This window comes from Delphinapterus leucas, chromosome 5 (genome assembly GCF_059928025.1).
Source record: "Delphinapterus leucas isolate spDelLeu-1000000601 "Yukka" chromosome 5, BTC_Dleu_Yukka2, whole genome shotgun sequence".
Taxonomy (NCBI): Eukaryota; Metazoa; Chordata; class Mammalia; order Artiodactyla; family Monodontidae; genus Delphinapterus; species Delphinapterus leucas.
In genome coordinates, this window is record NC_143133.1 from 105717898 (window position 1) to 105737424 (window position 19527).

General features: G+C 33.3%; 1 protein-coding gene across 25 annotated transcripts in view; it reads left to right on the forward strand.

Annotated features, from left to right (window-relative positions):
• The window catches only part of FBXW7 (F-box and WD repeat domain containing 7), a 204475-nt gene that overhangs the window by 39377 nt on the left and 145571 nt on the right, over positions 1-19527 (forward strand). For 9 of the 25 annotated variants that reach the window (XM_089912343.1, XM_089912342.1, XM_089912363.1 and 6 more), the window contains one exon: positions 1-19400. This exon is cut by the window's left edge. The exons of 1 other annotated variant lie outside the window; for it this stretch is intronic. The gene's annotated coding sequence lies outside the window, so the exon portion shown is untranslated. The remainder of the gene's footprint in view (positions 19401-19527) is intronic. 15 more of the 25 variants (XM_089912351.1, XM_089912353.1, XM_089912355.1 and 12 more) reach the window with 4 other exon arrangements.

Sequence of the window (19527 nt, forward strand, 5' to 3'; positions counted from 1 at the left end):
GACTGGGTGGCTTAAGCAACAAAAATTTATTTTCTCCCAATTCTGGAGGCTAGAAGTCCAAAGTCAAGGTGTCTAGAAGTTTGGCTTCCTCTAAGACATCTCTCCTTGGCTTGCAAATGGCCACCTTCTTGCTGTGTCTTTCTCACATGGTTTTTCCTCTGTGGATGCACATCCTTGGTGTCTCTGCAATTCCTCTTATAAGGACACAATTCAGATTGGATTAAGACCTAGGTGATGACAGAATCACCTCTTTAAAGGCCTATTCCCAAATGCAGTTATGTTCTGAGGTACTGGAAGTTAGAGCTTCAATATTTGGATTTTAAGGAACACAATTCAGGTTAGAACAACCTCCTGGCAGCTTTTGGCATTGTTGACAACTCCTTCAAACCTTTTGGGTCTATTACTCTTACGCCTTTTTTTTTATAAGCTTCTCTTCTGCTTGGTTATTAAAAATTGTAATCCTGGCTGGTTTCTCTTGCTTTTTTGTTCTTTCTCCCCAGGCAGTCTCACCATTTTGATTTTCACTAATGAAGTGATTTACGTGTTTGTTGCTTTAGCCCTTCCTTATCTAAGTTCCAGACCTATTTTATAACTCTACTTAGCTATCCCAGAGGCACCTCAAACAAAAAGTCTGAATCTGAACTCATGATAATTTCCATGTGATTTAACTAGTCTGTTCCTTGCTATAGCCATTGCTGGCCTCTTTATCCAAATGTGATATATCTTTTACTCCAGAGCATTTGCTCTTGTTATTTTCTGTGTCAGTACACTCCTCACCTTCATTTAAAAAATTCCCAATTTTTAAAATATATCAAAGTTATAATATAAACATTAGTCATTAAGGAAATGCAAGTTGAAACCATGAGGTGGCCACTTAAAACCAACTAGAAGGGCTAAATTAAAAAAGACTGTAACAACAGATTTTCCGGTTAGATACCCAGAACTCTCATACGTTGCTGGCATGGGTATAAAATGGGAGAGCCACTTCGGAAAACCATTTGCCATTTATCAGTTTAAGCATACATCTACTTTTGAATCCAGCAATTCTGTTCCTGGGTGTTTTCCCAAGAGAAATGAAAACATACGTCCACAAAAAGCCTTTTTCAAGAATTTTTGTAGTAGATTTATTCATTATAGTTAATAACTGGAAAAACCCAAATATCAGTCAATAGGATAATGGATTAAAAGGTTTTGGTATATTCATACCTTGGAATGCTAGTCAGTAATAGAAAGGAACATGCATCCCAATAAGGTGGGTGAATGTCACAAACACAGTGGAAGATGCTGGGCACAATATGGTATGACTCTATTTATATTAGAATCTAGAACAGGCAAAGCTAATCTGTGGTTAAAAAAGAAAAAAATTGAACTCAAAATTGTTCAAAAGAATTGAACATGGTTCAGTTCTTTTGGTTGTGGGGAGTGCTGGTGCTCCATTGGGAAGAGGCAGACGGGAGGTTCCTGAAGTGATGAACACGTTTAGTATCTAATAGAGATGTGGGTTACCTGAGTTTATCTGCTTGTCAAGAGTTGTATAGTTGTATAGTTAAGTTGTATAGTTAAGAAGTGTATATTTCAATATATGTAAATTTTACCTAAAAATATAAAAACAGCAGTCAAGTTGGTGGCAGGATGTGGAGGGAGGGTATAGATGAAACAAGAATGGCAGGATGTTGATGGTTGCTGAAGTTGGGTAATGAGTATATGGGAATTTATTATGCTATTCTGTTTATTTTGTGTATGTTTGAAATTTTCCACATAAAAAGTTTTTTTTTAATCTGGAAGTTACAAAGACACAAACAGCACCCATGTTCTCACCACCATCTTAATAAATAAAACCTTACCAGTATAATTCTCTTACCTGTGAACCACACCCTGATTCCATGTCCCATCTCCCACCAACCACTGTCCTGAATCCCTCTTCTCTCTTAAACATTTCCAAATCTCACTCTAAATGTCGCTTCCTTGGGGGAAGGTCTTTCCTGATTCAAAACACTCACTAGGTTAAGTGCCTCTGTTTTGTGCTTTCATGGCTTTTATCACAGTTGTGATTTATTTGAGTACTCCATATTATTAATCTCTCCAGTAGACTAAGTTTTCAGAGGGCAGAGTATATTTATTTTTGCTGTCTTAGTGCGTAGCATAATAAATTTATTAAATGACTGTGTTGGTGTAGTTTTTTTTTTCTTTATTTCAATGGAGATATCTTAAAAATTGGAGAGCTGTTCTATTATTGCATACTTAGATTGATGGGTCAGTGTGTTATAAAAAGTTATGAATGTGAGAGAATGATTGATAGGTAGTAATTCTTTCTGATTTTATTGGCATCAGATAAAAAAGGAGCAATAATACTGTGTCCTTAGATTGAAACCATGTCCAAAAGGACTGCCACTTGGTTCCCAAATGCTCCTGAGCTTTATTATTATTTTCTTTTATTTTTATATATTTATTTATTTTTGGCTGCATTGGGTGTTTGTTGCTGCATGGGTTTTCTCTAGTTGCAGCGAGCGGGGTCTACTCTTGGTTGTAGCGTGTGGGCTTCTCATTGCGGTGGCTTCTCTTGTTGCGGAGCACGGGCTGTAGGCGCATGGGCTTCAGTAGTTATGGCATGTGGGCTCAGTAGTTGTGGCTCGCAGGCTTCAGAGTGCAGGCTCAGCAGTTGTGGCGCATGGGCTTAGTTGCTCCACGGCATGTGAGATCCTCCCAGACCAGGGCTCGAACCCGTGTCCCCTGCATTGGCAGGCAGGTTCCTAACCACTGCGCCACCAGGGAAGCCCCATGAGCTTTATTATGTTGTCTTGGAAGCCATGTGAGTGAAAGACCCCTTTCCTGTTTACAAAGATTATTTCTAAATACCTTTTCTTTTCCTCTTCTCTAATGTGCTTCCTCCTTTGGTTATTAGTTTTGGTGTTTATCAGGGATAATGATCTTTAAGGGCTTGTTGTTTTCTTATTTTTTATACTGATACTATATATTTTAAACTTTGATATGACTTACTGCCAAATGATAGAGATTAATAAAAATGCTTTGCTTATAATTGTACCATTAAACATTATCATTAATGCAAATAGACATTAAAAGTATTGAAGGGGAAGGATTGTATTTTGATTTTTGCTATTTTATATTTACAAGGAATACTTAGGCAGTTTAACACAGTAGTTAAATTTCTGCTATGATTGTTTTTTGTTTTATAAACTTTTGCTGTCTCTGGAAGACTCAGACCGCCAGGGGTTGAGTCCCGGTTCCATTATTTCCTAACTGTGTGACATTGACTAAATGACTTAACTGCTTTGTGCTTCAGTTTCCTTATCATTAAAACAGATATTAATAGTACCTGGCAGCATTGTTATGGGGATCATATGAGGTGGTATGTATAGTGACTGATACTTAGTAAATGTTAGATACTTAACTACTTTTTGGGTTCTAGGGAACCTAATAAAACCTTTTCCTTTTCCTTTTTTTTTTTTTTTTTAACTGTGGTAAAATATACATAAAATAGAAACCATTTTCACCATCTTTAAGTATACAATTCAGTGGCATTAAGTAAATTCACAGTGTTATGCAGCTGTCACCACTATCCATTTCTAGAACTTTTTCATTGTCTCAAACAGAAACTCACTAAAAAAGCTCTCTACCCATTAAATAAAGTTCTCCATCTTCCCCTCCCCATAGTCCCTGATACCCTTTATTCTACTCTCTGTCTCTATGAATTTGACTATTCAAGGTACCACATATAAGTGGAACCATATATTTGTCCTTTTGTGACTGGCTTATTTCATTTGGCATAATGGTTTCAAGGTTCATCCATATTGTAGCATGTTATTGTAGCCATTGATTTTTCTTTTCATTCTCTTGTGATTGGAGAAGATACTTTATATGAGTTCATTCTCTTTGAAATTTTTGAGACCTGTTTTTTGGCCTAACATACGTAGAATTCTTGGAAGAATGTATATTCTGCTGCTTTGGGGTGACATGTTCTGTAGATATCTGTTCTGTCACTTCAGGTTGACATGAAAAGACACAACTTTCATTCACATGAAGAAATGAAGAGAACCATTACTTTTCATGTCAACCTGAATGATTTCTTTTAGTACTTCTTGTAAGGCAGGTCTGCTAGTGATGAATGCACTGTTTTTGTTTATCTAGGAATTTCTTAATCTCTCTTTCATTTTTGAAAGATAATTTTGCTGGATATTCTTGGTTGACAGTCTTTCTTTTGGCATTCTGACCTCCTTGGTTTCTGATGATAAATTTGTTGTTGATCTTATTCAGGATCTCTTATACATTTAGATTAGCTTTTAAAATCAAATTTTGGAAGTTTTTGGCTGCTATTTCTTGTAATATTCTTATTGCCTCCTTTTCTCCTTTCCTTCTGGAATTTCCATTTTGTATATGTTGGTAAGCTTGATAGTGTCCCAGAGGTTCTCTGAGAATGAATTCCTGTTTCTTCATTCTTTTTTCTTTCTGTTCCTCAGACAGGTTAATTTCAGTTGACTTGTCTTCAGATTTGCTGATTATTTCTTCTACCTGCTGAATTCTGCTGTTGAACCCCTCCAGTGAGTTTTTCATTTTAGCTGTTGTACTTTTTAATTCCAGAATTTTTATTTGGTTCTTTTAAAAATGCCTTTCTCCTTATCGATATTCTTCATTTGTTGAGATACTATTATCTGACCTTTAGTTCTTTTGGCATGCTTTCCTTTAGTTCATTGAACATGTTGAAAATAGCTGATTGAAAGTCTTTGTCTAGTAAGTCCAGTGTCAGGGCTTCCACAGGGATAGTTTCTTTTGACTGCTTTTTTTTCTCTGTGCATGAGCCATACTTTGAAGTTTCTTTGCATGTCTTGTAATTTTTTGTTGGAAACTGGACACTTTAAATTATATAGTGTGGCAACTCTGGAAATCAGTTTCTTCTCCCTCTCAAGACTTGCTTTTGTTGTTACTTTTTTTTTTTTAAGTGATCTTTCTCAACTAGTTTTGTAAAGTCTGAGTTCTTTGTTGTGAAGCCACTGAAGTCTTTCTTTGCTCAGTTAGCTTAGTAGTCAGCTAAGAATTGAACAGAGACTTCCTTGAATTCATGGAAGCAGTAAGTCTACTGGAGAGATTGTTATGAAGTACTGAAACAAATTAATCACAACTGTGATAAAAGCCATGAAAGCACATAATAGGGACACAACCTAGTGAGTGTTTTGAGTCAGGAAAGACCTTCCCCTAAGGAAGTGACATTTAGACTGATATTTGGAGAATGTTTAAAAGTGAAGAGTGATTCAGGATAGTGGTTGGTGGGGGATAGGACATGGAATCAGGGTGTGGTTCACAGGGAAGAGAATTATATTGGTAAGGTTTTATTTATTAAGCTAGTGGTGAGAACATAGGTACTGTTTATGTGTCTTCAGAACTTTCAGGTAAAAAAAAACTTTTTATGTGGAGAATTTCAAACATACACAATATAAACAGAATTGTATATTAAATAAACTTTTTTCCTTCATGTTTTTCAGCGTAGACTGGCTTTTTCACATTGTGGGAAACCTGCAGAAAGAGCCAGTCTGAATTTTTTATCTTAGCGCATCAGCCGCTAAAGAGGATCTGATTAATTTTTGAGCCCCAAGCATTAATAGACTCACTGGTATGGCTTGGTCAAGTTGGACTAATTCACTGTAGTCCAGGGTCATGTAAGAACACTGAGTTCCCAAGGTAGCTGTTGGGATGTGTGTGAAAGGTGGGGAGTTAGGGAAAAGAGATGGTGCTTGGAGGAAGGCAAGGGTGCTAGGCAGACAGTACCTTGGATGTTTGCACTAAGGATTACAGTGAACCGAATTTTATGACTTAATTTATAGATTCTAAATGCAATCTGTTGACTTTAACTGAAACTCATAAAATTGACCAATAATATGACTTTACAATATATGAAAACTGATGTTTTTCTAATACTTTGAAGGGGTTTAAAATGCCTGATTATTATTAGAACCAGTATTTTATTTATTCATTGATAGTTCTCTTTGATTAGCAATTAGTTTAGAAAATGCTAACGTTAAATTAGCAGTACATAATAGATATATAATTATACTGAGCATGAATCATATTTGAAAATCTAGCATTCATGTATTCCTGGGGTACCCTGCATGCCCCAAAGCATTATGTATTCTGAAGTTACTGAAAATATAAGCTTTTGGGGGTTCACATATCTCAGGAGTAAACTTTCTAAGACAACAAACCTGAACACCATATATCTTATAGTCTTATATATCTTATAATCTTTTAATGACTACCCATTGCATAGAATAAAGTCCAAATTCTAGAGCAATAAAAACATGGCCTTTCAAGGACTGACAGATATTTCCTACTAACTCCCTACACATATGATACATTCTAGCCTTGCTAAATTAATTTAAAATGTCTGAGTTTATTGTGGTGTTTCATGTATCTGTTTTTGTATATGTTATTCACTAAGCCTAAGGTATACTTTCCTTTATTTAGCTTCAAGAATCTCCTCATTAAAGACTTATCTTGTTTAAGCTCAGTTAATGATATCCTTCATGCTATTATATTTAGTAGTTAACACTATTATAAGCTACCTTATAGTAATTTTTTTAGATGCCTGTCTTACTCCTTAAAGTGAGTTGCTCGAGGGCAAGGATTGTGTATTAATCTTTGCAGTATCTTCCATGCCTTGCTTACTGTAGTTGATTGATTAATGCTGATTGGGTAAATGAACATTTTTGTTCTTCATTTTGAGACTGTTAGGTGTTGTTCCTTTAGTTATTTATGAGAAGATGGCACAGATTTCTACACAACTTGGTTCCATGGGAAAACAGAAGAGAGCAATTAAATAAAATATAAGTAGTTTCATCTAGGAACAGCTTTCTGAAGTTGGAACTAATATGTTATTAAATTACCTGGAGTGGAAGGTCAGATTTCTAGAATGATCATGTTTTAGTTGTTAAAGCAAATGGCATGTAAGAGAACTTTCAAGTTCGTATGGCAAAAACAGGGAAAAATTGCAAAGTTAGAGTCTCTGAGGTTTCTGATGTTTCATAGACTAACAAAAGGTTGCTTTATTAGCAGCATTAATGAAGGAATCGCTTTATTGGCTTAGGCATACTGGTAGCTTTGTCGGTCCAAAGAGCTAAGAGTTCTTATTTCAATTCATGATTATGTTGGAGTAGTGAAGTGAAAGCCGTTGACCTTCTCTTAAGCAGAAAATAGAAAGTTTTTACAAATAGATTAAAGCATTATAAGGAATGTGATGAAGAACTAACTTATGATCAAATCACTTAAAATTTGAGTTTTCAAAATCTTTCTGTGCACCATTTTTACAACAGTAGTAGATTTTTTATAGACTTATTAATTGGTATTTAAAGTTGTAACTTTAATAGGATGGTTATGTAAAATTAGGTCAAAATGATTGAAAAAAACCTGAATTATTAGAATGGATAAACTTTCAGTTCTCCAAATGGTGATACACATTAAGAGCAATATGAGATACAGGAAGTATTAAACATTAGAGATGGTGTAATGCCACTCAGATGGTGTACCTTCCAAGTTTTTTATTTAGGTAAATGAAGTGCATTTTGCTTTTTAGAATCATTTTGAAAGGGCTGATTTGCTTCTGTTAATTTACATCAGAGATTAAAGCAGAAGGAGACACTGGGGGCCTGCTTCTAAATTAAAGTTCTTCAAATCAGTAGTTTTAAATACCAGGAATTACAGAACTAAGTATTATATAGGTGTATAACAGAATTAAGGTTTTTGTATAGCAGCAATTCATTTAAAATTTTAAATTTCTAAATGATGGAATATTTAAAAGTATAAAAATTACAGGGACGAATATAAAATGCTCATGTATCCATACTGACCAAATTAACAGATATTAATATTTTGCTATAATTGTTTCAGAACTTTTAAAATAAATTAAAAATATGGCTGAAGATTTCTAATCTCATTCTTTTGCTTCCAAGAGGTAATTACTAATCTCAAGGTATCTTTTAAGTTTTTTATACTTTTATGCACACATTTATATAAAAAGATAAATAGTATTGATTTGGTTTTAAAATGTAAATTAAGTAGTATCATATTGTTTACATACATTTGTAACATGCTTTTTTTCACTCAGTGTTCAAGATTTATACATGTTGATATATGTATGTACTTAAAGTTTGCTTATTTTACCCTTTGTATTATTATGTTTGTTCCATTATTTGTGATGTTAAGCTAGATTATTTGGTTTAGCTGGTGCTGCCAAATGTCTCTGTTGTAAAGGTATTACAAAGGTATTTTTCCCTTTGGTAATTAATCTATGCCTTCAGGCTGAATTAATATTGTTTCTCAATAACCTTTGACCTAATGATTTTAGTATCCTTTGTTGATTTTTGCCTGAACCGTTGATTATATTGATGCTTGAAAAACGATGATTTTCTAGTTTATTATTCTTCCCACATTTATTAGCTGGCAGAGTTTCATGGATTCTTTTTTTATTCAGTGGGCTAAGATCCATTATTGTTACATTTCTTTAGAAGGCTCAAAATGTTAAAATTCAGCAGTAGGAACTCATTCAGTCTGGTTTTTATGTCTCTTTGATATGTACCATTATTTTAGATCACTTCTTTACTTTCTGGCACAACAAAATGTTCCATTCTTATTACCTTATGCTTTCACTGCCCCTAGACCTGGAAACAGCTATTTCTCCAGGAATCCCTGTTCCTCTTGTTGGGTACTTAAAAGCTACCTCATGAGCTCTGAATGTGTTCTGTATTACTGGTCGGCATTGCTTCTAGGGGTTCTTTTCATTGGACAGAGAACAAGGAGTTATACTTAAAAAAACTACTAATATTTGTGATTCCAGTCCAGTACTCCAGGGTCCTTCTCTTCTCCTGTTTCATATTTGGATCTCTCTTCTCCCACAGTGAGGATATTGGTTAACAGTAGCATCAATATACATATATTAATTTTCTCTGACCTATAAATATACATGATGTAATATTGGAATTGCCACACCAATACTACTGCCAACAATAAACCCAGTAAGTAAAGAAAGTTGAAGATTTCTGTGCATTTTGTTCATGTAATATATCCCAATGAAGGTATGCATCAGAGTACTATGCTATAAATTATTTTAATTAGTGATATATTTTTATGCCACCAGTTTGATAAACACTAGGTTCATTTGTTTTTGCTTCTGTTCAGTTTTAGCGCCCCCATTATTGATTTAATTTAAAAAAAAATTTGAGACTAGTAAAACAGTAAAATGGCTAAAAGTCAAAACTATGTAAAAAGGCATTCTCAAAAGTCTTACTCCCTTCTTCTTCCCTGTTTTCTATTTTCACTCTCTGTAGGTTACCAATTTCATTAGTTTCTTGTTTATCCTTATGTGTCCTTTTATAAAAATAAGCATATTATGTGTTCATGCATTTCTGTTTGTATCTTTATTCATATTCTTATTTTATATAAACAAGAATGTGCTATATATACATATTCTCTATGAGTGAAGTTGAACATCAGCTTATTGAGCTCTAGGAAAACAGTTGTTGGTGTTTTTATTGGAATAATGTTATTCATTAACTTGGGGAAATCAGTATCTTTATGAGGCTAAGCCATACTTTCCAAAAGAATAGGGGATGTTTTTTCATTTGTTTACTTTGGTTTGTATCTTTCAGAAGTGTTTTAAAGTTTTCCTTTTAGAGGTTTTACACATTTATGTTTAATCCTAAATATTTTTTCTTTTTTGTTGTTTTTGTAAATACTGTTTTCTCTTCAAATAAGCAGTTTGAAACTTTTTCCTTTTAATAGGAGAGTTAAGCCTATTTATATATCTTGATATGACAGTGTTTCTTCTAATTGATACATTGCACTTAGTGCTGTTTTATGATGTACTTACTTTTTTTCTTCTCTCTCTATGGGCTGTTTTTCTACTCTTTTTGAAGATTATTTTCTTGTTTAGGAAGGTTGATGTTTTTGTTTTAATGGCTAACTTTATAGTAATACTTTTTATAATATCATTAGGGTCCATTTAGGCAAAGGCTTAGACTGCTGATAATTGCTTTGTTTGCATTAAATGAATATCCTCTGACATTCACTTATTACCTATTCAACTCCAATGAGCTGATTCTTCTGTTTTTTACTTGTTTTCTTCACATTAAAAAAATTGCATGATAATTTGTCAGAGAATATAATATTTGAGTACTATTCTTCTGTCTTTGTCCATATCTTTGTTTTAGTAATATATCTAAAATTAAGTATAGTCAATGTTTATCCCACTGTTTAGTAAAGTTTTTGCCAAAGTTTTTGCTGTCTTTTTTTAATGGGATGAATCTCATTCTTTTGTAGATTGCTCAGAATGGGCTATGAATAGTATAGTCCCAGAGTTCTTGCATGTTTATTTCTGTAATAGACTTTGTAGTAATAAGGATACATGACTGGATATAAAATCCTTAGTTTACACTTTCATTCCTTGGGTTTCTAGAAAAAGATGCTACACTGTTACCTCACTTTGACTGTTGCTCTTCGGAAATCTGATGCCAACCTTACCTTCAGTCCTGTGTAAGAGGCTTAGTGTTTTTTGTCTGGAGGACCCAAAGATTTTTTTCCTTACTTCCTTTTGAAGTTTTACTAGGCTATATTTTGGAGTTTATTATTCTGGGTTTTTCCAAGTATATAGTAGGTTGTTGCCAGAATTAATGTATCTTGTACTTCCTCCTGCCCACCACAACATACAAATACATATTTGTTTTTGTTTTGGAAATACTCTATAAATTATAGTTTTTAATATTTATTCCTTTATTTTGCTTTTATTCTTCAGAGTTTTCAGTTATACATACGTTATAACTTCTTTAAAGGTATATGTTAATAATGTTTTTCTCCAATCATTTTTTTCTTCTATAGTTTTATTCTCTTGGCTGACATTCTCTTGTTCCTTATTTTCCTTTATTATTATTTTTTTTTTGCGGTACGCGGGCCTCTCACTGTTGTGGCCTCTCCCGTTGCGGAGCACAGGCTCCGGACGCGCAGGGTTAGCAGCCATGGTTCACGGGCCCAGCCGCTCTGCAGTATGTGGGATCTTCCGGGACCGAGGCATGAACCCGTGTCCCCTGCCTCGGCAGGAGGACTCTCAACCACTGCGCCACCAGGGAAGCCCCGACAGTTTCTTTTTTATGTACAAAACAAAATGTAGTTGTATTGCATATTGTAAAGCAGATCTTTTTTAGATACCACATGTCTGTGTTTTAGTAAATAGATTAAATAAAAGTGAACCTTTTTGGTTGGGTCTTAATGATATTGCATGATGGAAGGTATCTATATTGAGATTATGTTTATATCTGTATCCTTGTTTATAGAAAAGGGATATTCATTCTAACTTTGCTCTGAAGTCATATGTTATGGGCTGCTGTGGGGCTGGGGAGTTTCCACCAATAATATAATATATCCTAATATTGATAATGTAATGAGTAGATATCATTCTACTCTAAGGAAAAGAATAAAAGGAGCAGAAAATGATAAACTTGGAGTGCATATACAAATTTCGCTTTTGTAAAATAATTCATTTACACTTGGAAACTTGATTAAGTAATTTGGGTTGTTTGCTGTGATATTTTGCTTACTGTAATGCCTTTTTAAAAGAGGTATGCATGACCTGAATGTTAACTGAATATTTTCCATATGGAAGTAATTGGAGATAGGACGCATGGGACTAGAGACTGAGAACTTTTTGAGTACAGAGCTGTGCAGCCAAGTTTTACTTTCCGTGGCTTATTCCCAAATATTTATGCTTAGAAAGGTTTCAAGTCATCTTATTAGTTATCCCATTGGAAAGTTTGGAATCTGCTGTATATTTTCTTAAATACATAAGCCTATTATTATGCCAAGGTTATGTACATTGGTGTATATTATTTCTTTTCTTAGTGCTAGATAAAATTTGTTAAAACAGGTTTTGGTGCTTGAGAAAATGTATGTTTCCAGATTTTACTCATTTGTAAAGATTATTATTAAAGATAAAATAGAAGACAATTCAAAACTTTTGTAAAATGACCATTAAAGACAAATTAAATGATAGGTTAAAAAGATCATTGTTACAATTCTTTCAATTATGAATGAAAACTACATACTTGTTTAGTAACTATAAATGTCCACTGTGGTCATATTTAAAGGAAGACCAAATACTACTTTTAGTTAGTTCCTGATTTAAAAATTATTATTTTGACAAATTTTGTTAAAAGTATTAGAAATATACACACACACACACACACACACACATCTCTGTATATGCTTGTTTCTATTCAGTTGTTATGAACTTATATTTTCTGTCATTATGAACTTAACGTTAAAGGAAAAATATATCTTATGAACTAGTATCATTTGATTTTACTTCTCACCTTTACTGTTAGTTTCTTGTTTTTAAAGAAATTTGTGAGGTCTTACTTTTATACCTGATTTTAAATAGGAACTTTAAATATTTGTTTAACCATAAAGTATTTGTCTATCAGGGAATATATTAATGTGTATTTTGTTTATATTGTCTTGTTCTCGATTTTCTAAGGTCTGATTTTTATGTATAATTCCCTAGCATTTGGTGGTGTGGTCTAGTATGGTCTAGCCTGTGTGAAGGGAGAGTCATGTACCCATAAGATAAATACTATTTGTTAGAGCATCAATTTTACTTGAAGAGTTGGAAAAAGGGAACATTAGGCAATTTAACTGTTAAGTAATTCGAAGGTTATTTATATAATAGAATGAATTCACAAATAATACAAAGTTGAATGCAAAATGTGTGTTAATTTTTAATGTGAGTCAAGCATTCCAAACAATTTGGCTTTCATGTAGGCTGTTTCAGACTGTACTTTTCATTGTCACAGGTTAGATGGAGCCGAAGAGTAGGGGGGATAAGATCGTTATGTTTTTTACTTTTACCTTTGGTGGTTTTTTGCTAAACTGAAATGTGAGAAGTATTGTCCTAAGGTATTTACCCCTAACTCTTCAGCTGCCTCTGGATACCTTCTTTGTGCCTAGGATACCTTCCTAGGAAATCAGTTTGCCAGCATCTGCTTATCAGGACAAGGCTTGTTTCTGGGTTGGTAGTATGATACCTAAAGGCTTTCTTGTCTTGAGGTATATCATCAGCAGAAGTTTGTCTTCCTTTCTGTAGATCTTTAGAATTTTAATCTTAGCCCTTAGATAGTGCTTTCAGTCTTTTTTGGTATTTTTATTGTCATTACTATGTTTAATTTTGTTAACTAGAATCTACATTTTCTTTTTTTCTATCCATTTAGTTGGGCTTTATACTTTTCTTTGCAAAAATCTTGTGTCCTGAGGTAAATTTGCATCTGAGCATTTAATAATTAAACAAATTACCATTGTGAGTGGATTTATTTTATATGAATAGTGTGCCACAACTAAATTGTACTACAGTTGATTTTTCCTTTTTGTGGAGCTTTTACAGTGTTGATAGTATTTTTGTTTGCTTGCTCCCCCATATGTAATTACCAAAAAAGGTGTTTTTTGCCATATTTATTCTATAATTGCTACTGTGCAATTGAACTGCAAAAGGAGGACATTCTCACAGTGGTTATATGTCACTGCAATAAAGTGATCAGTTGAGACTTGTATTGATTTAAGGAGTATGAAGGTGGTAGTGAAAGATATAAGACCCGGGGTTAATGAGAAGTATGTTGTAAAAATTGGCAATTGACAAGAACTGTGAGGAACTTAGAAATACTTTTAAGGTTTGTGGAAATGTTGAAGAAAAGCGATGAGAGCATAACTTTATAAAGGTGTAATTGTGTAGTGAAAAGGATTATAAAAATGCAGGTAAATTGTACTGAAACTTATGTTTTGTAATGTTTTAATAACTGGGGCAAGTAAGATATTTTAAAAGTATCATGTGTTTCTTTTTAAATTTGTTGGTAGTTTCTATGAGACTGTCATCAGAACATTGAGGGATTCCTTTCAAACTGTTGGAGGCATTGTGGAAGCATTCCTTTGCAGTTTTGTAGCAATCAGGCAAGAAGCTTGAGAGGATAAATGCTGAGTGCTGTGTCTTCTTTGTTCAAGAAATAGAAATGCAGCATGAGATTTTTAAAGTAAAATTTTACATCTTTTACAAAAAATTATGATAGTGTGGAGTTTTTTGAAGATATGTGAGGGATAAAATAGGATTTAGTTCTCTATAAGGTAGGGATAAACTGTCGATTTAGATTGTGTTGATTTGTGAAATATTGTAATTAGGGTAAATTGAATGGGTGATGGGCAGTTTGAGAAGTGATTGCTAATGCTTTTTTTTTTTTCCGGTGAAGATATTTTATTTTTCATAAAAATATAATTGTACAATGCTCTTCAGAGAAAGAAAAACTCCTTCAGTGCCCCAAAATACCATGTGATTTAGTAGTAATTTTCCTCTCCTTTAAAACTAAAAATGTAATTGATAATAGGCAACTGATTTCTTGTGAAACATCGCATTTACGTTTTTAAATTTTATTTGCCTTTGTTTTAACTAAAGGTAAGTCTGGTTTTAACCTATAGTTTTTGGAATGAGCCAAATCAAGCCTATCAATTCAAAGATGATACAGTGCTAAATGGTGACGCTGATAGATACTGTCAGATAGCTGGTAAACAGTGATATGAATTTGCTGCAGCAAGATTCTGATTCCGATATATTAGAAAGATTTTAGATAAGATAGAAAAAAAATTTAAGAACTTCAAGTATATCCTAAAATTTGATCTAGTCAAACTTATTCCATATTATACTCAGTTGCTCTAATATACAACGAATCTGTGCTAAATTAATGACAGAAAATTAATGACTGGTCTAAATTTTCCCCCTTTCCTTTCCTTCTTTGGGAAAAGGAAAAAGGAAACATTACTCTGTGTACTCAACAGAGCAAGGAGAACAGCAGAACAGATGAAAGGGGACTGAGCTCACTGACTCTTCAACCGGCTTCTGTTCTCTCTCAGCCTGTATGTTGTCCTTATAGGTGAGTGAGAGATGCTAGGATTTCAACATGCTGCTCCTTAACTGGAATGGGACAATTACTTAATTTATAATTCAAGATCTGATATCTATGTAACAACTTAAAACTCTTGACTAGCTGAGACCTTGCTTTTTAGACATTTTTCACCAGTCTGGCTCTAACTTTTCCACCTCTAAAATTAAAATAGAAAACAGCAACAAAAAATAACAGAATCCTAAGAAAATATATCATTAGCATTATTCAAAGGTGCTAGCTTTTCAAATACCAGTTTTTACATAGTTATCATTAATGAGCAATCTGTGTTAGATTTATTGCTGACGTGTAGTCACTGAATTCACTGTGCATCTTTTGTTTTAGGGGAAGACTGCTCTGCTTACATCCTTATTGTCCTCTCTGGGATTTTTAGTGTATTACTAGAAATCATGAAGTTAGATAATTTTCCTAACAAACCTTTGTCTAGCCCTGTAGGTTCTTTAGATTTGGGATGGATCTGTTGGCTCTCTGCTTCAAAACAGGTCCTAAATGGTGATCATGGTTCTTCTCTTAGTGTTTGTCTGTCTTATTTTAGTGAGATGTGTGACCTCTGGGGAGGTCTCCTTACATTTAGTCAGTTGATCTTTCCCTTTTAGGTAGATAAGCCAAACTTCTCTTGAGGGAGAGTTTTTTTGCCTGTATTTTCTAAAGTGCCTCTCAAATGAACACTGTTGTTCATTTCAAAAGTTGCCCAAAGTGGGAACCTGTAAGTCTTAAGTTGTTCTTAGTGAAAATATACAATTTAGAAAGATAAGTACCTGAATTAGAAGAAGCGGGTGTCTGGCTTGGGAGTGGGTTGACTGATGAAAAAAGTCAGTTTTGTCCAAGTGTTGCTTTTGCACCTTATGTCTTAGAACCACAACTGAATGGTTGGCTACTTTCAAGTAGAAACCTGATAAATCCTGGCTGGTTGGAGGTTTGGAGAGATCTCTACCAGGCCAGACTCGTAGGTAAGGCAACCCAAGACTGAGGAAAGTTATTTTAAGGTTTTGATGAGTCGTCTAATGTTTGTCCAAAGGATACTCAGCCTCTGGGAATTGTTCAGGGAACTAACCTGTTGGGGCCTATGCCATTCTGTTCCTCTGAACATTGTCTTAAGAGACTTATATGACAGACCCCACCCCCAGCTCAAGACAAATCTGTCTTATGCAAATAAGATAGATTTCCATCAATGATACAAGTTTTCAAATCTGATCAAATAATGGTATCATTTAATTTAGAGAGAAGTTAGGTTAAAAAAATAGTTATTAGGTAAATATAATGGAAAAATGAAAGGATATACAGATGAAACTGTTTATATTTTTAATAAAGAAGGTACACCATTGTAAGTATCAATGTAAAAAGTGTTAGATATGTAAGAATATTTATTTGGAAGACTTTCCTTCAAACGGTTACTGGTTTTTAATAGTCTTAAATTTTTTCTGAGAAACAGGGCCAAGTAGTGTGCCTTAAGGTTTTTATGAATGCCTGTCTTGGCCATACAATTGCTTTTAAAATCAACTTCTGAGTTAGCTGTTAATACTTTTAATATGTGTGAAGTTATACATTTGTGAACCTAACTTGAGCCTATGTAGAACAGGCATTGGCAAGACTTCATGCGAAACTTTCTCTGCTATTAATAGAAAATCATAAGGAATCCCTTCTTGGTAAAATTTATATTTACATTGAAACTATTCTTAAAACTTATTAATACAAAATAACCAGACATATTTACTTTACCTTTATGCAGTCTATAGAAATAAATTGAAATACATTGTTAGGAGATCCAGATTTTCAAATGAGTGAGTTACAGATCATTAGTACAATGACCTGGAGTTATTTAACTGAGAAGTGATTTTTCATCTATTTTATTTTTTTTTAAATAAACTTTTAGGGATGTCCCTGGCGGTCCAGCGGTTAAGACTCTGTGCTTCCAATGCAGGGGGTGTGGGTTCAATCCCTGGTTGGGGAACTAAGATCCCACATGCTGCAAGGCGTGGCCAAAAAGTAAAAAAAAATAAAAAAAGTAAAAAGAAAGAAACTTTTAAAATAATTGAAGTATAGTTCATATACAGAAAAGTTTAGGTGAACTTTTCTATACTGATGAACTTTTACAAAGTGAACACACCTTTGTAACCATACCTAGATCAAGGTATCCACTCCTCTGAAGCCTCCCTCTGTTCTGCCCCAGTCAAATAACCCATTCACCCAAAGTTAACTACTGTTCTGACTTTGTGATCAGAGATTAGTTTGGTTTGTTTTTGAATTCAATAGAATAATATATAGGCTTCTCCTCCCCTCCCCGCCAGCTGCTTCATATAGCATTGTGTTTGTGAGATGTATCTTAGTTTTGTGTATGGCACTAGTTTTCTCATTTTCACTGAGGTGTAGGATACCACTGTATAAACTACAGTTTATTTCTCCTTCCTACTGCTGACGGACATTTGGGTCGTGAGTTTTGGGCTCCTTAAATAATGTTACTATGATAAATCTTGTACATATCTTTCTGTGCACAAATATATACATTTCTATTGATTGTATACACAGGAGTTGTATTACTTAGTCTTTGGGTATGTGTATTTTCACCTTTAGTAGATATTTCCAAATAGTTTTCCATACTGGTTATACCAATTTCCATTTCTACCTGCAGTGCATGAGAATGCCATTTGCTGCACATGCTCACTTACATTTGGTATTCTCTGATTTTTCAATTAAAAACTTGTCATTTTGGTGTGTAGTAGTATCTCATTGTGTTGTTTATCTGTGTTTTCCTGAGGATTAGTGATGTTGAGTACCTTTTCAATATGCTTATTGGTTTTTGAAATTATCTTTTATGAAGTTTTGTTTTGGTCTTTAGCTTATCTTAAAAATTGGGTTGTCTTTTTCTTGGTGATTTAAAGTTGTTTTTTTGTTTTTTAATATTTCATACATGAGTCCTTTGGACGTGTGCATTGAGAAGATCTTCTCCTACCCTGTAGCTTTTTCATTTTAAGAACACAACTTTTTAATGAAGTCCAATTTGTTGTGTTTATCTTTGTGTCTTGTTTAAGAAATCTTTGCCTACCTCAAAGTCATGACAGTATTCTCCTGTCATCTCACAGCTTTATTGTTTTAACTTTATTGTTTAGGTCATACTTTCTTCTTCCCTCCTGTTCCATGGCCTGTGGATGGATGTGATTCATTTGACTGATTTTGATTTTAATAGTAGTAGTGATAGAAAATATACTGGTATGGCTTACTCATAAGAAAATGTTTTTATTTTATTTTTATATATGGCGTTATAATTTCTGTATGATAACTTATTGCTAGTTAAAAATAGATGATTTTTATTTTGTTGATTCTTTAAAAGGAATTTAAAAAGTTTTTTTTTGTCTGACTCTAAAAGAGGCAATCAGTTTTACTATATACTATGTCATGTTCTGTCTTATTTGTTTTGTTTTTGAGGAGTCATAGTGTGATGCCTTAAAGACATTGGATTGTGCAGTCAATGGCAGCTACTATATTTAAGCAGATGAATGAATCTCTATAAGGTTTGGTTTTGTAATCTATAAAATGGAGAGTAAATAAGGTGATTAAAAAAAGTGTGTGTAAGTTTTTTCAAATCTTTGGCAATGTGCCTGACAAACACTAAGAGCACTATAATATTTAGTGCTTTTTTCTTGAATTTTTGAACTTCATTTTGAAGATTATTTTGACCTGAGACTTGACTGAAAGGACATATACTATGTTTATTATAAAATTATTCACAGCTAACTTTTATAAGTAATAAAATTAATTTGTAAGTTTATGCATTTCTTTTTATTGTGGGTAAAATCTTAATTTTTTTTTAGTATCAACATAAGGTGGATTTAAAAATACTTATGTTAATTTTTTAATAAAATGGAATATAATAAATAAATAAATAGAAAATATATATTAATAAATATTTTAAAATATCTTTCTATTTCATTGGCTCTACTTTAACTCTGTAGTTGCTACAGTTACATTGTCTAGCTGCTACTTAAAAGGTGGTAACTAGATACTAGAATGTAGAGCTTGGCATTGTATGTTGATGGTTAGGAATAATTTAACATATGGATGCTTTTCTAAGACATGGTTAGTGTGCTGTTATCTGATTTGTTATAGAGCTCACTCTTTTTGTAGTCTAGTAACTGCCAATATCTGATAATTCATTAACTTTTCCATATATTACATTTAAACTTTCAGTTGTTTATAAGATTAGGAAAAATTTTGTTAATCATTTGCCAAAGTTCAGCACGTGCTTTGGGTTTTAAAGTAGTGTGAAAAAACAAATTGCTGTCATGAAAATGGGATTCCTGCATAGACTTTACAGATTAGAGGTAACTCCGAAGTTGAAAAATTATTCCTGATATATTTATTTTTTTATTATTTAGGGAGTCTCAACGAGATTTTTAAAAGGCTATCAAATATTTGGTAAGTACATATTCTCCATGTTAAATACTTTGCATGTTACTTAAGTTTACATGTATATTACATTAATGGCATTTATAATAATAGCCTGTGTAAATTATAATTTATATTTCTTTTAATTTTTACCCAG